A 15,873-nucleotide genomic window follows, 5' to 3' on the forward strand; every position below is an offset into this window, starting at 1 on the left:
GTGGCAAAATACCCAAGAAGCCAGAGATTAGTAATTTATACTTTATTTATAGAGTGACGGCAGTGTTATAACCCTGTAAAACGTATGTCAATGTGCCATTTTACTCTTCACGGAAAACCAAGTCCTTAATGTGGATTTTCATTAAAGCATTGCTAAACTTAGGGAAGTGTGTTCAATGTAAGACTTACCCACTTTGAGGAGGAGAGATTCCTCTGTGAGATAATAAGTCATTGTTTTTAGTTAATTTCTCATCGTATTTACATACCTGTATGAAGCTACGCAATCAGACAAGTCTCCTCGCAACAGCCTGACATGCCTTCAACTTAAATATGTTTTAAAACCGAGGTGGCGTCTGACCCACAGGCTCATTTTAAGGCTATGAGGTCATGTTAATGATGGCAATGCTGTCGCCCAAACCAGGATGGCTCCCAGCGTTAATGTGACTTAAAGAACTAAGGCATTCATTAACAGAGCCGAGCTGACACTGTCAACAGCATTATGGGCCCCAGGCTGCCCAGAGTGGACACGGTACTGTCTGAAACCAGCAAACCTCATCACCGACACTTAGTTCTTATTTGTGAAAATTGTACGGAGGGGATGTGCATCATTACACACTGGCACATTTGGACTACCTTTGGGTCTGCGAATCCATGAGCCTGGGGATAAGCTAACTTTGCCATGAGATCACTGGTTGAAAGTTTCCATTTATTTTGCTTACATAACCAAAATCTCTGCACAGCTTGAAACACAGGAATAAAGGAACGTGGAGGTGCCCACGGAATTCACCGAGACTTCTTCATAAAATAATAGAAGCCTTTAAGTGCATTAAGAAACAATGGCATTTTTGGATATTTAAAATGTTGTTGTAAGCTATATAAATTATTGTATTAAAAAAAAGACAAGTAACATGACATTTTACTTGCTATTAGACAGAAATATTAAAGTGAAGTGCCCACGCTGTTATACATGTTGGTTTTCACAAAGTTCTCTTCAAATAATTAAACAGCATTTAAATTGAATATATCAGTTGATTATATCAATTGAATGAACCCCAAGATAATTCATTTATGGGAAATTAATCGGTATGTGAAAACCTGAAAAAAAACTCCTTCTGATTCTTTTTCTTGTTTTTTTTTTTCTTCTTCTTCATCTTGTTTTTACATTATCTTGGGATGTGCATATTTTTCAAGTACCACGTCATAGATTTATACATTTCCCACTCAGGTGGACTGTGGAAATCAGTGTGACTTTCAGCACGGAAAGCAATCACGTAACAGGAAACACATATCCTGAATCAAGGTAAATTGTGACAAAACCGATAGACAGGCAGGGAAATTCATTTAAAGCCTTGGTTGTCACTCCTGAAATGTATGATGGGCCATTTTAGTATTAAGTTGCACTGCCACGTGTAAAATAGGTGTCTGAGGTATAAAAGTCAGCAGCTCTTGGTAATGCACTCGCACACTGTGTTTCCCAAAAGAGACCAGCACAAATCAAGCAGTTCAAGACAGCCTAAATCCATCTATGTGATCATGACTCACATGGCCAAAAAAGTACCAGTGCAGTACAAAAACAATTAGATTTCTTCACCTTTCTTGTTGAACAGTACGTGTAGAAGGCAGATCCCGGAATTATTGTAGACTTCAATATAGTGAATTCTTTTTCCATCTTGTGCTCATCGCCCTCCTTTCTCTCTAAAACTCTTCCAGTGTTGAAGTAGGGAGGTAAGGTGGGTGAGATGAGATGTATTACATTTGATTGACCTAGAAAGCAAATACCTTCATTAATAATCAGACCACACCCCACAGATCAAATTGAAGCCAATCCTGCATTAACTTCAGTCACCTCCAGGTGCAAATTCAAACTGTAGATTGCTATCCATTTTCAAGTGACAATGGCAGTACACTGTACAGTGGTATAGTTTTCATTCCTTTTGGAACTCCATAAGAAAGCCACTGAATTTTAAGTAATTTAACTAAACTTGTCAGTGATCAAAGACGGTACACCTCCAAAGGAATTACAAGGAGTTGTATTAGCTTCCTTGTACTGTAATTATAATGATCCATATTCAAAATGAAGTATAACTACAGTATATATAGATAGTTATAACATATGTTTTGCTATGTTATACATGTAAATAGTTTGATTGACTTTGAAATTGCAAAACTATGAATAACTGTGTTATAGATGTGCCTGACATATTTCGGCATGTGTTGTTTTAGACACTGTCAGGGGCTTCAGATCTCAGTTTAAACATCATGTAATTAACTCCATGATAGAACTTGATCTTTTACAGTATTTTCCTTCTGTATTTCTACATACTATATGATTAAATAAGACTGTATTTTCCCTCTTCACATGTAATGAATCCTAATGTTCCCCAGCAGTGCACTTTAAATATTGTTAGAGTGGTGTGCTAACTAGGGAAGAGCATTGACACTCCAAATTGCCTTTTCTCATTCCCAAAATTCTGATGTGCTTGAGTATATTGACTGGCTGTCCAGCAAGTAAATCCAGTTATTTGGATTCATATAACTGGTTCTCTGTTACTTGAGTACGAAGACAAGCCTCACAACACAAAGCTCTAACTCCAATCCAGAGCTTGATAAAAACAACGTTGTATGATAATCTAGAAATTTACTTGAATAAAACATTTAAATGAGCTTTTACGTTGCATAATAGCCACATGAACTTTTAAAAACTAGGAAAGCATTGGCAATCCAAATAAATTAAGTTTTTAAAATGTTATAAAGGTTAAATTACCATAACACATTAAGTGTAAAGGTTTAACATTTTAATTTATTGCAGTTTTAAAAAATTCAAATATTGGTCTATTATGCCTAAATAAGAAACAATAACTCATGTATTTTCATCTTCTATGTGTTAATAGACTATTCATAAATTACACCTGACCAATTCTCTCATATTACTGAATTACAAATGGTACATTGAAATTTCGTTCTGTTCGATATTTTATTTTAAAACACTTAAACTCAAAATCAGTTATTGTAAGGTGACATTGGTTTTATGTTGGGAAATATTTTTAAGAAAAATAAAAAACTGAAATATCTTGCTTGCATAAGTATTCAACCCCCACACATTAATATTTGGTAGAGCCACCTTTCACTGCAATAACAGATTTAAGTCTTTTGGGGTAAGTATGTACCAGCTTTGCACACAGTGTCGAAGTGATTTTGGCCCATTCTTCTTGGCAGATTTGCTCCAGGTTGTTCAGGTTGATTGGACGTCCGCTTGTGGACAGCAATTTTCAAATAGTGCCATAGATTCTCAATGGGATTGAGATCAGGACTTTGACTTGGCCTATGTAGGACATTCACCTTTTTGTTCTTGAGCCATTCCAATGTTGCTTTGGCCTTGTGCTTGAGATCATTGTCCTGCTGAAAGGTGAATTTCCTCCCAAGCTTCAGTTTTTTAGCAGACTGAAGCAGATTCTCTTGCAGTATTTTCCTGTATTTTGCTCCATCCATTCTTCCTTCAATTGTAACAAGATGCCCAGTCCCTGCTGATGAGATTCATCCCCACAGCATGATGCTGCCACCACCATACTTCACTGTAGGGATGATGTGTCTTGAGGCGTGGGCAGTGTTAGGTTTGCGCCACACATAGCGCTTTGAGTTTTGGCCAAAAAGCTCTATCTTGGTCTCATCTGACCATAAAACCTTTTCCCACATCGCAGCTGGGTCACTCTCATGATTTCTGGCAAACTCCAGACGTGCTTTCACATGCTACTTTTTTTGTAACAGCTTCTTTCTTGCCACCCTCCCATGGAGGCCAGTGTTATGCAGAGCTCTTGATATGGTTGACTGGTGCACCATTACTCCACTCCCAGCTATTGAACTCTGTAGCTCCTTCAAAGTGATTGTTGGCCTCTCTGTGGCTTCTCTCACAAGTTGTTTTTGTTTGAGTGCTGAGTTTTGAGGGACGGCCTTTTCTTGGCAGTGCCTGGCTGGTGTGATGCAGCTTCCACTTCTTGATAATTGATCCAACTGTGCTCACTGGGATATCCAAACACTTTCCCTTCACTTTCCCTAATCTATGCATTTGTATTACTTTATTTCTAACTTCTGTAGAATGCTCTTTGGTCTTAATTTTCCTTCAGATTCACAGCCTTACCAATGATCCTTCGACAGTGAGGTTTTTATCCAGAAAATGTGACAGAAACTTTAATGGTTCACAGGTGGACGCCAATGGTAAGGTAATTGTGTCTTCGTTTGGGCAATTTCTATTTATAAATAGTTTATTAACACATCCTAAAATTAAACACAGTAAAATGGAAAAAAATTAAGACAGAATACCTGAACTTAGTTAACGATAGATACTGTAGCAGAGCTTCTGAAGACTATACAGTACAGTAGCTCCTGGAGCCCAGTCACTTACTTCAACGTAGATGATGCTTCATGCACCAACGTATGTGAAAGGAAAGCTGAGCCGTCAGATAAACAAAGTCCAATCTGACTTGACTGAATGACATTTGCATGGCTTGTACCATTTACTACACACCTGTCATCAAGCTTGACTTTTCCACCAACTGAGGTTGATCCTGAACTATGAAAGGTCTTCATCCGAGTGCAATGAGATGGATACTGTCAGGTTTTCTTAGGTCTGTGAGCTTGTTCTAAAGGAATATCACCATATTAATACAAAACATACTCTCCTTAAAAAAAAAAAAAACATTTACATAAATTTACTATATACTATACTTTTAATTGAATTACGTTATTTACAGTATTTCTGAATTTACTGTAGTTCTTAGAAATGTAGAGTATATGACCTGTGATGGGGTGTAGAGCCTTGCTACTCGACCCAAGCCCGACAGGTCGGGCGCAGTTTATATATTATAGTTTGTATATTATAGTTTGGGCTTGGGTCGGGTCAGTGTGTTATCAGTGAGTGGAATGGATTATGGTGTTTTAAGTTTTAAGTGAATATTTTCTCTTCCTCTGTGTGCAGAGCTTCCTAAAACTCCTGTCTTCTAGCGTGCATGTCAATTAACCAAAAATGTGTACGAAGGAGAGATTCTCTACATAAAAAATATGGCTCATGAAGTAAAAAAAAAACTATCAACAGGAGAATGAGTAGCAGAGGAACTTTCCTTTGCTGGAAACGGTACACCTAAATCCAGTGATTGGAAAAATTGTGACATTGTTGTATTCAGCTATAAAAGTCCATGTGGCTTTGTACAATGCAAATCTTGCAAAATATTATTGAAATATGACAGCAAACAGATGGGTAATTTATCTCAGCCGTGGCACACTTAAAAGACATGTATTCATCCTGCAGCTGGGCCAAGTCAGTCGTACATTACTTCTTTTGTTCAATATGAGAAATGCAGATTTGCAAGAGCATCTTAATGTGTGGCTATTTATGGTAACAAAGTTTTGAAAAAGCCTGTTGTTGGCTTCTTTTAAATCATGCTGTGTTAGATTATTAGGAAAGGAAGTAAATGAGACATGATTCATTGAGAGTGATTTGTTAATTATTTATTTATGTTTTAACTGGAAATCGGGACTAGATGCTACACAGAAGGTATTTAGTTTCAATAGCGTATGTTTGGAATTATGATATTTGTGATCGCGGGTCGGGTATGCAAATATTTCAAAGGTCTCTGGCTTGGGTGGGGTTGGACCATGGTGAGTGCTTGCTGGTGGCCCACATGGGAGGTCTGGAGCCAAATGGATGCCAGTTTCCAAACAATTGGACAGGTGCAGCTGGTTAAGCTGTAAACAGAGCTGTATGTAAACTGAGGGTGTTTGGAGAGGAGAGGAAGAGAGACTACCAGGGAAAGGACGCCACAAAAACAAAGACAGGTATTATTTAAAATATAGATGTTTTAGTTAGTTAGCCTTCCCTGCCTTAGGTTTAGGTTTACAAAAATAATTGTGGTAGTAAGTATTCCAAGGGAGCTAGGATTTTGCTTTTTGTTTTTTATTTGTTTATTTGTAAATAATACGTGTGCTAACTGCGCTAAAATATATCCTGATAAGATGGGCTTCATCACAGATCCTACATCTGAGGATGAAGATGAACCTTTGCAGTACAGTGTGCTGCTAATACTGCTGTGCTCTGCCTTTTGGTTAGGTCTGGTAATCTGATTCTTCAGTTACATGACTGAGCAATAGAATTGGAAAATTACTTAAAACTTTTTTACATGGTCCTCAGATTGGATTACAAAAAATCAGATTATAATTCGACTCCCATTTCGCATAACATGGTTAACATGACCAGATTTCAAAACCTGATTGCGTAGATATATGATTTGTACAGGATTCCATGTAAATGTACTGATTGGTGATATGCCTGTAGTTGTGCAGCACCTAGGGTGACCAGATAGCATGAAAAATCGGTACACATGGAGAAGGGAGGAAAGAAACCTTGTGAACTACAGCACAATGTTTAAATCAGCCTATGTGTGCATCTGTACTGGCTTTTTTGTGACCTGCTGAACTGTACGTAGCAGGTGGGACAAAGTCAGTGCTGCGTTGTTTTAATTTAGGTTGCAAAAATCTAGTTTTCAGCACTAGATGTAAAATACCAAAAATGGACGACAAAGCAAAATAAACCAACTATATTTCGGCTGAGGATCATGTCAAGACAATTCCCAAATAAACTGTACATGTAGATAGAGGTAATTGTTTTGCACATCTTGTAATGTGACTTAAAGAAAATATGATCAATCACTATAACTTCAGAATCACACATTAAACAAAAGGCTACTACAGAGGCTGCTGAACAGAACGTAAAACAAACAACAGCTTTCAGAAAACAAACTGGAAAGTCAGCTCAGGCAAAAAAGGTATTCCTGTGTTAGTTGTACCCAAGTTAAATCAGCACTACAAGTACAATCAAGCACAGCTACCTCGGTTCAAACAACCTGTTGTTTAGTTTTTAAAAACAGTTAGAATCGTAGACCAGAATAGGCACATTTTGTTTGTTTTGACTCTGTCCTGATTAAATAAATTCCTGGATTTGACAAATAACATGACAACGAACATGCTTTATATATGGACTTTATTAAAGAATGCCAGATACCTTTGGGTAACCAAGTTTTGGGACTGCTCCCACATCTGTATAACTTGGCAAAGTTATGCCTTACACTTTCAACCAATTCAGTGGATGGAGGACGTGCAGTCTCAATGTATGGGCAAGTCCACACCAGACAGAGAATGTCAGCAGCAACTGCTGGGGGATGTTGCATACTTGCCTTTCCAATGAATGGCAGCACTCTGTTTTAGTAAGGAAGCAAGTACCACTATTTTTAGGCTTTTATAGTGCTGTGAAATATTAGGAGTATTTAATGTTTAAACAGGTCCGCGAAATGCCAGTGAAATCCTAATTGGATGACTTGACCGTGGGCATATGATTCGAATCCATTTTTTTACTTTTAGTGACAGACTCGTCGCCAGTAAAACACATGACGCACCAAGAAAAACACATGATGCATTCTGCAACATATGACTGCAGGTTAACGTGATTGGATAGCCGCATAGATGCAATGCAAACAAGTCACTCAGACAACACACCCTAGATCAGTAGAGTATGCTGTTGATACATACAGTACAGCAGCCAGATATATGAAATTTCCTAACAAGAAAATAAAAAATTCACATTTTACGCCTGGATTTTCAACGTTTACTCTAAAAATAGGGTCAAATGGTGTCCCGACAGTACCTTGATCGGGACGCGGGACAAAGCCCCTAATATTGGGACGATTCCGATTTTATGGGACGACTGGTCACCCTAGCAGCACCACCCCCCATTCCCTACTCTTCCTTCCTCTTCCATTGTATCAGACCTGACTTTGCATAATTTTTCGTTCATTTTAAGGAGCAGTTGGTGCTAGTGTATATGGTTAGTTCTGTGTGTAACCTCCTGCACTTTCATAATGCCAAGAAAGTATTATGTTACCTCATCCACTGACTTTAAACATTATTTTTGACAGGTTGGTTTCCAGGGTTGAAACATATGAATTCATTCCTAGCATTTTGATTAGATTAATGAGACAGGAAATCATAGGAGCTGCTATTATTACAGTATAGGTAGCACTCTGGACTTGGACAGACATACGTCAGAATAATATTCTTACCATTGATTATTTTATTCCCAAAATTAAAACATTTTTCATAGAAGAAGGGATGCTTGTTTACAAGTCATTTTACCTTTTCACCACCTATTCAAGCTTGTTTTTGCGTTGGATGTACACAACTTAACTCCAAATTAAAATGATAATGAAGCAGCACTTGGAATACATAGAATCAGGAGTGTATTTGTGTTCAAAAGTACCACTTTTTCTTTTCTAACTTTTGAACAATCATTTAAAGAGTTTTGTCAGCTTCTATGTGCAGCATAATTTAAATGTGCTAAGGGCAGCCTGTTGAGGAAATGTAGTGACCTGTAGTTTTGTCTTTCCTCCGCAAAACAACAAAAATGTTAGTCACCTGTAACTGCGAATAAATTAATTGCAAATGGCCTGTGAAACAGCTGCAGTCAAAATGCAACACAGTGACAGAGAAATTGGTATGGGTTGCAAACTGCTACACTACTGTGTGGGTAACATATTAACCTCAATGTGTAGTCAGTATATCTCTACGGAATAAAACATCATTCTGCTTACTATTCTCTCCCTCTCATATTTTCAAGGCAACCCTCATGTCTATCACATTACCACAAGCCCAGCCGTCTTTAAATCTGTACCTTTCCTCTAAGATTCTCCGTATATAGGCCATTCTGTGTTTTTTTCTGAAAACCCTTACCTTCAGTTGTTATCCAGAGTAAGTTCCCCAGGACCATCGGGAAGGACAAGTCCTGACTGTCCTGCCTCTTGACAGGAAATAAATCACACTGCACACCGGAGGATACCCTTCCAGGCTGCACGCTGGGAACTTCATTATACCATCCCTGCCACTTATTACTATGCATAACGCCACTGATTGGGCACAGCTCCACATCCGCAGCCTATTTCTGTCAACGTCTCAGGCGGAGGAATCAGTTTTAGATTCTAGACAGAGACAGAGGCTAAGAAATATGACTTTGAGCAGCCAGAAAACACTGTCACTGCTGGGGAAACACTCCCTTATGACATATGGCTGAAAAGCAAAGCACCGACCATGTAGGATTCTAATGCTACCTTTCGAAAGTAGCAAGTGTACAGTTTTAAACAGCTTTTCCTTATTACTGAGAGGCATTGCAAAGCATATTGAATTAGCGGGCGTTGGCCGCATTTGCCAACTGACAATTTCCAGAATCCATCAACTTGGCCTGCAGGATGCTTTGGCCCATGGAAGACAGAGGATTTTCAGGATGCACACTCTATAACTTTAATAGGAGGCCTTTTCTTGGCACTACATTGTGTAATTTAGTACTGCTACAACAAAAACAAAATAAACCAGTATGCTTTTTGTAGTCAGTGAAAAATAAGCTGGGAAGTTTTCAGATGCCTACTTGGCTGTCTTGAGAATTTTAGCTGCCAACTATACATCTACATTCCGAAGTACGAGGGGTATGTGACAATCACACCAGCAGGATCGCTTACATTGTTAATGTAAAACAGATTTTACTGCTTGACTTATCTTGTGCCTGGTTTATGTAATGATGTACCCGTTGCTAATAAAATTCAAGCTTATTATCGAGATTTTGGACAAAGCTTCCTGCACCATTGTTACTGATGCCATTCAGAGATGTTATTTTTTTCCCCTCTCTTTGCTATGAGTAAAACAAGGTCTGTACCCCACACATTATACAGTTATTCAGTACAGAGCTTGAATTTGAATTCCAGTACCTCATGACTCATACTGAGCTGTCCTCATTATGTCACATTGCGCCTCCACAAACCGAACACACTTGTACTGCTGTAAATGAGAGAAGCTTCAAGGACTCGAAGGTAATGTTTGGATGAACTCTTTCTGTTATGCTTGGTTTGTTCACATTACTTCAGCACACATGCTTATTCTAATGTTGTGATTTGACTGTAGTGTAGCTAGAAGAGTGAAGAGTGAAGATCCTAACTCAAAGAGAAAAAATGTACTGTTCTTTAGCGCTGATAAACCACATTCCTCTTGGAGGTATTTTGCACACAATGGTTTGGAGCAAGTCTCTTGGGTCACGGTCTCTTTGGATTTACCCCAAAGCCATTTCACATCAATAGATTCTCAACATCACGGCTGAGATAGGGGACTAACAACACAAAGTCAGCTAATCCCAATGTTTGAAACATTTTCAGACAGCTATTTTTTTTTTAATAAGTAATAAATTGATTTCTTTCTTGGTACATATATGTTCAATATATGCCCTTTATGTTGTTTCTTCTAGTATACTGTGGTTTAGTTATATAGTCTACAACAGAGAGGCATTTGGAAAAAATATCCAGAGAACAATCAATGAAAAACATAAAGTTGAAAGAATGAACAGGTTTACTTACAAATAGTATCTTTGTTGATTTCTTGTAGTATTTATTGATAATGTTAAAAGTATTATTTTATTACAGTAGTCTCTGTCCATAGGAACACCTTCTAAGAGAACACTTCAGCCAAGGGAACACCCTTGTGGTGAAATTGATTTTTCCCATTGTAAATGCTCCACCTAAAGGAACAGGAACTTTGCTTAAAAGAACACCTTCTTGGCACCAATAGTGATTCTTTCACAACAGATACAGTACTGTTTTGTAACCTGATAACTCATCATCATCAAACTTAAATTAAATAGTTGATTCAGTCCTTTCAAAAGTGACTTGTCATCGTGAGAGTGTTTGAGGCACACTGATTGGTTTATTAAATCTTTCCAGAACCGTCATTATATCATTGGCTCGTTTTGTATTCTGATTGTTTCTCATGCTATAAAATGTTGGAAATTATTCAAGCTCTTGAAAAAAACCTGAATCAGACACAAGCTGCCAAACAATTTGGTGTTTCCTGTTCTGGTGAGTTTCTTCACCATTCTGCTAAATAATATCTTGTATATTGCTGCTGCATTTTTTCATTTTTAATGTGTGTAGGGGTGCTGTCTTAATTTAGTTTGACAGTTAGTTTATTAACGTTAGTTTGTCTGTTACTTTATTATTATACTTTATTATCATAAACTTACCTATTGCTTTTATTTTACTTATTTGGTTAATTTCATACATTAATGCATGTCCGTCATGACATACATATTGATTGATTGATTGATTTATTGATTGAATGATTGATAGTGTGTTAGTCTTAGAGACCACTTCGGCTATAAGAACACTTTGCTTTCTTCCCAAGAGATGTTCTCTTTGCCGGAGACTACTGTATAAGGTTTGTTTTTTTAGTATTGAAACTTAGCAGGTAGGGAGACCAAATTATTCTACTACTACATGCAAGTGAGAAGGGTCACTTAGCAGCTGACAAGTATATCTGCACTGCTTAATATGAGGAAGGTTCTTATCATTTAGATCAAATTAAGAACATAACTGAGAATTTACCTGGTGACACATAACATGATGACATCCTTCTCATTTACAGCTGATTGAGAAAAGATTAAGAAACTGTTTTTAATCTCCAACAAAGGCAACCCTGTTCACTTCTTCAAGCACAGAGAACAGGGCCAGAGAACACATCTGGAAGCTGAGAGGAGACAGATTCAGGACAGGGTAGAAGAGGCCCTGTTTCACACAGAGCTATGTATGTATGGAATGATCAAGTACAAGGTTTGTCCTGGAAGAAAACTTGCTTCCTTCTGCTCTGACAATGTTCCCCAACTCTGAGGATTGTTTATTCCAGCAGGACAATGCTCCATGCCACACAGCCAGGTCAATCAAGGTGTGGATGGAGGACCACCAGATCAAGACCCTATCATGGCCAGCCCAATCTCCATTCCTGAACCCCATTGAAAACCTCTGAAATGTGATCAAGAGGAAGACGGGTGGTCACAAGCCATCAAACAAAGCCGAGCTGCTTGAATTTTTGCACCAGGAGTGGCATAAAGTCACCCAACATCGATGTGAAAGACTGGTGGAGAGCATGCCAAGACGCATGAAAGCTGTGCTTGAAAATCAGGGTTATTCCACCAAATATTGATTTCTGAACTCTTCCTAAGTTAAAACATTAGTATTGTGTTGTTTAAAAATGAATATGAACTTTTCTTTGCATTATTCCAGGTCTGACAACAATGCATCTTTTTTGTTATTTTGACCAGTTGTCATTTTCTGCAAATAAATGCTCTAAATGACAATATTTTTATTTGGAATTTGGGAGAAATGTTGTAAGTAGTTTATAGAATAAAACAAAAATGTTCATTTTACCCAAACACATACCTATAAATAGTAAAACCAGAGAAACTGATAATTTTGCAGTGGTCTCTTAATTTTTTCCAGAGCTGTATATATATATATATATATATATATATATATATATATATATATATATATATATATATATATATATATATATATGTAACAGTTCCTAACTGACAGTAACATTGTTTAGTATATGTATCTCGCCGGACCACGGTCTATTTTTATAGATATATAATGGCAAAAATATAAAAGCTTGTATTTCCTGGGCAGACTCTGTAGATTATAAACACAATTAGGTTGATTGGATTTGAAAGGAGAGTTTGGAGCCAAATACCGTTGCAGTATGTATGTGTGAAAAGAATGTGCAGTATTGGTCAATTGTGTGTGAAAAACTAATTTGTTTTGCCCATGTGATTCACAGACAACAGTTCTGCTGGAAAACAGTTTTAACATAGAAAGAATTATGCCATTATTCAACCTTCAGAGTTGATTCATACAGTTACTGCCAGAAGAAGAGAAATCAGTAAGCTGGTCAAAAGTTATGTACTAATAATGAATTAGATGAGAAGATTCTGTAGACATTGGTACAGTTAGTTGGTATCTCGGGCCCGTTCATACTGTATATTATGCCATCAGTTGTTTTTTTTTTCAAATTGTTTAAGTATGATTTAACTATAAATCAAGGCTCTTAAGCATTATCACTTTAATTTCTTTTCATCTCTATTTTTTATTGATGCATTGATTATTTTGCAATTATTCAGTTACTATTTAGGGCAGATTTTTTTATATTTTGTAATTCTAATCAAATTGGAGAAATGGGTGTCCCAACCAATAAAAAAACAAATGTTTTTCTCTATGAAGACTTTAACAAAAAAAAAATTTCAGGTTATATTTTGGCCTGGACTGCACAGGCTGCTGACATTTTTGTTAGCATTAAAATGAAGTTTCATGTCCTTTTAAAGGGTATCTACAGTAATGTACCTGTGCAATGATGACCACTCTATTGGGAAGCTGATTGGCTGAGACAATCCTTATATTTTAGAATATGGCATAAAGGGTTTAATGGCCTTCTAAGTAAGCCAAATTATAATAGTTTGCTGGAAAGTTAAAATCATTTATGTTTTGTGTATACTACCAGTGTGTCACAGGCCTATACAAGAGTTTGTCATGCAGAGGCCACATCATTCATCCAGACGAGAAGCAGCAAGGTCCACAATCCCTGTGACAAACCTGTTGTGGTTGGGGCCTGAGTAAATGTTACTCCGTTAACCTCCAGACAGCTTCTTTAGGTAGTGATTTACTAACTGATTAGATGTATCTGTTTATTCTGAGGCATGTTCATCTAACCCCTCTGTATACAAGCTCTGTATACATGTCTATATTTTGATGTGGGTATTTAAAAAAAAGAACTGCAGACTACATGGCTCTGGTTTTGTTACTGTAAGATACATTATTCAGATCAGAATGAGCCCATAGCACTAAGAACATCCTCAAGCCCTTATTGAACAAATTGAAAATGACGTTAATTGTTAATGTCCACAAGTGATGTCTGTAATGTTGATGTCATTTGTATTGCTGTTAACTCGCTGTATTTCTTGTTGATGATTTAGAACCCCTATACTGTGCAGGCACATAATCAGAAAGCTCTAAACATAATAACTGACAGCAAACACAGTCAATGAAGTGGGCAAACTCGAGGGAAGAGATAGGTCTCATTGCCAAATAGCAGCATTGAAAAGCTGCAGCTAGCCAGGGTAGCCTGTTTTGCTTAGTCATTAAGAAAGATTAACGATCGAAGGCTGTATGTTTCAAGCAGATGAAGGGAGATGTTTTCAGGACAGCTTCAGCATTCAGCTGCTTTTCTGATCTCAAAGTAATATGTAGGTTTGAGAATCTAGGACATAAGGGGAAGATAGTATGAAGAGGCTGGGAATATTTGTAACCTGATTGGGACTGGAATACAAGCCTAGCATAAACCCAGTGTCTGTCCTGCTATTTTAACAGGGTTTTCCCCAGCTGTTCTGCACACTATAACAAAAACAATCATGAACAGTGAAGTTCATTTGTTTTCCAAATAGGAGCCCTATCATTCACACTCAGACCATTTAAAGCACATTACAATGCCTGTTTCAGACTGTCCTTTAATATGCATAGGAGGGTACAAACGCCTTTAAAAATGTTAGATATTTTTTGAGATATATGGTAAGTAAACCAGAAATTAATTTTTCTTAAAAAAATTAAAACTCTGCTCTTATTAGGCAACACTGTTTACAGTAGACCATACAGTAACTTTAGCAACTTCAGAAACATAATGTTCTTAAAGTCTGGTTGTGTTATACAGGACATGAGATTTGTTAAAAAAAAACATTTTAAAAATTAAAACATTCTAATAAAGGATTAATAAACACAAGTACTACTAATTTACAGAAAATCATTATTGAAAACTGAATTGCATGTGCCATAAATAGTGTGCCAGAATCGCCTATTCAACTTAATTGACATAAAATGTTGTAACTTTTGTTTTTACAGACTGTAACACATGTATTGGGTCCAGTTCTCTTTTAAACAGCACTCAATCACTTTCAGCTTATAAGAGCTGAATATACATATTCCCCACTGGATATATATTTACAGATTTATTCTGAAATACTTTATATTATTTTTGATGTTGCATACACAGTATAGATTGATAGATCAATAGATAGATAGATAGATAGATAGATTGATAGATAGATAGTTTAGTTTTAAAATAACCTTTATTATCAAATTTGGTGATCATATAAAACATTAGATTTCACAATCATAATCAACAATCATCTAAATAAATACATACATTATATATATATATATATATATATATATATATATATATATATATATATATATATATATATATATATATATATATATATATATAAACATAGACAATACACCTTTCAAAAGAAAGACAGAAAAATGTACATCTACCATTCCATCCTTAGCTCCCTCTCCACCACAGAGCCCGCCACCCCCATTGTTCACCATACCTCCTGGAACACTTCAGTCTGATGGGTATGTTTATAATAAGCAAGCCACGATCACTTTAAATACAGCAATCACATCCCCTGTCAGAACATTCATTATTTTATTTTTTCTGCTTTTAATGATTGTTAGATTGGCTTGCCCCACAAAAGAAATTGCCAATTGGCACTTATTCTTTGCCTTCTTGAAGTACCTCACCCCGTAAATAAACAGAGTTTCACAAAACTGTATCTCAAGACCCCTAAACATATCTACAAAAAGCCCAAACAGTGGCTGAAGTTTGGGGCAGTACATAAAACAATGAAACACAATTTCTCTCTGCAAAGAGTAGGGGCACTTGTCTTCAACTCCTTGCTTAATAATCGCCATAAAGGAGTTTGTGGCTACGCTAGTGTGGAGCACTCTCCATTGTAAATCCCCAACTTTTTTCTGAAGTTGTGGCTTATGCAATGCCTTCCAAACCGAAACTATAGCTTCCTCTACACCCATCCTCTCCCTCCAGTGCATGTCTGGCATTTCTCTAACGGCTTTGTAGTGGGTGACTTTCACACAAAGCCTATATAAATCCAGAGTCCCAAAGC

General features: G+C 37.0%; 1 long non-coding RNA gene across 3 annotated transcripts in view; it reads left to right on the forward strand.

Moving 5' to 3' along the window:
* Positions 1–15,873, forward strand: part of LOC121312976 — an 83,614-nt gene that overhangs the window by 35,911 nt on the left and 31,830 nt on the right. Inside the window, exon 4 of one of the 3 annotated variants that reach the window (XR_005949928.1) lies at positions 11,499–11,761. The exons of the other annotated variants lie outside the window; for them this stretch is intronic. This is a non-coding gene — a long non-coding RNA (uncharacterized LOC121312976). Of the gene's footprint in view, positions 1–11,498; positions 11,762–15,873 lie in introns of those variants that run through there. 3 annotated transcript variants of the gene reach the window in all.

Source organism: Polyodon spathula, chromosome 1 (assembly GCF_017654505.1).
Source record: "Polyodon spathula isolate WHYD16114869_AA chromosome 1, ASM1765450v1, whole genome shotgun sequence".
Taxonomy (NCBI): domain Eukaryota; kingdom Metazoa; phylum Chordata; class Actinopteri; order Acipenseriformes; family Polyodontidae; genus Polyodon; species Polyodon spathula.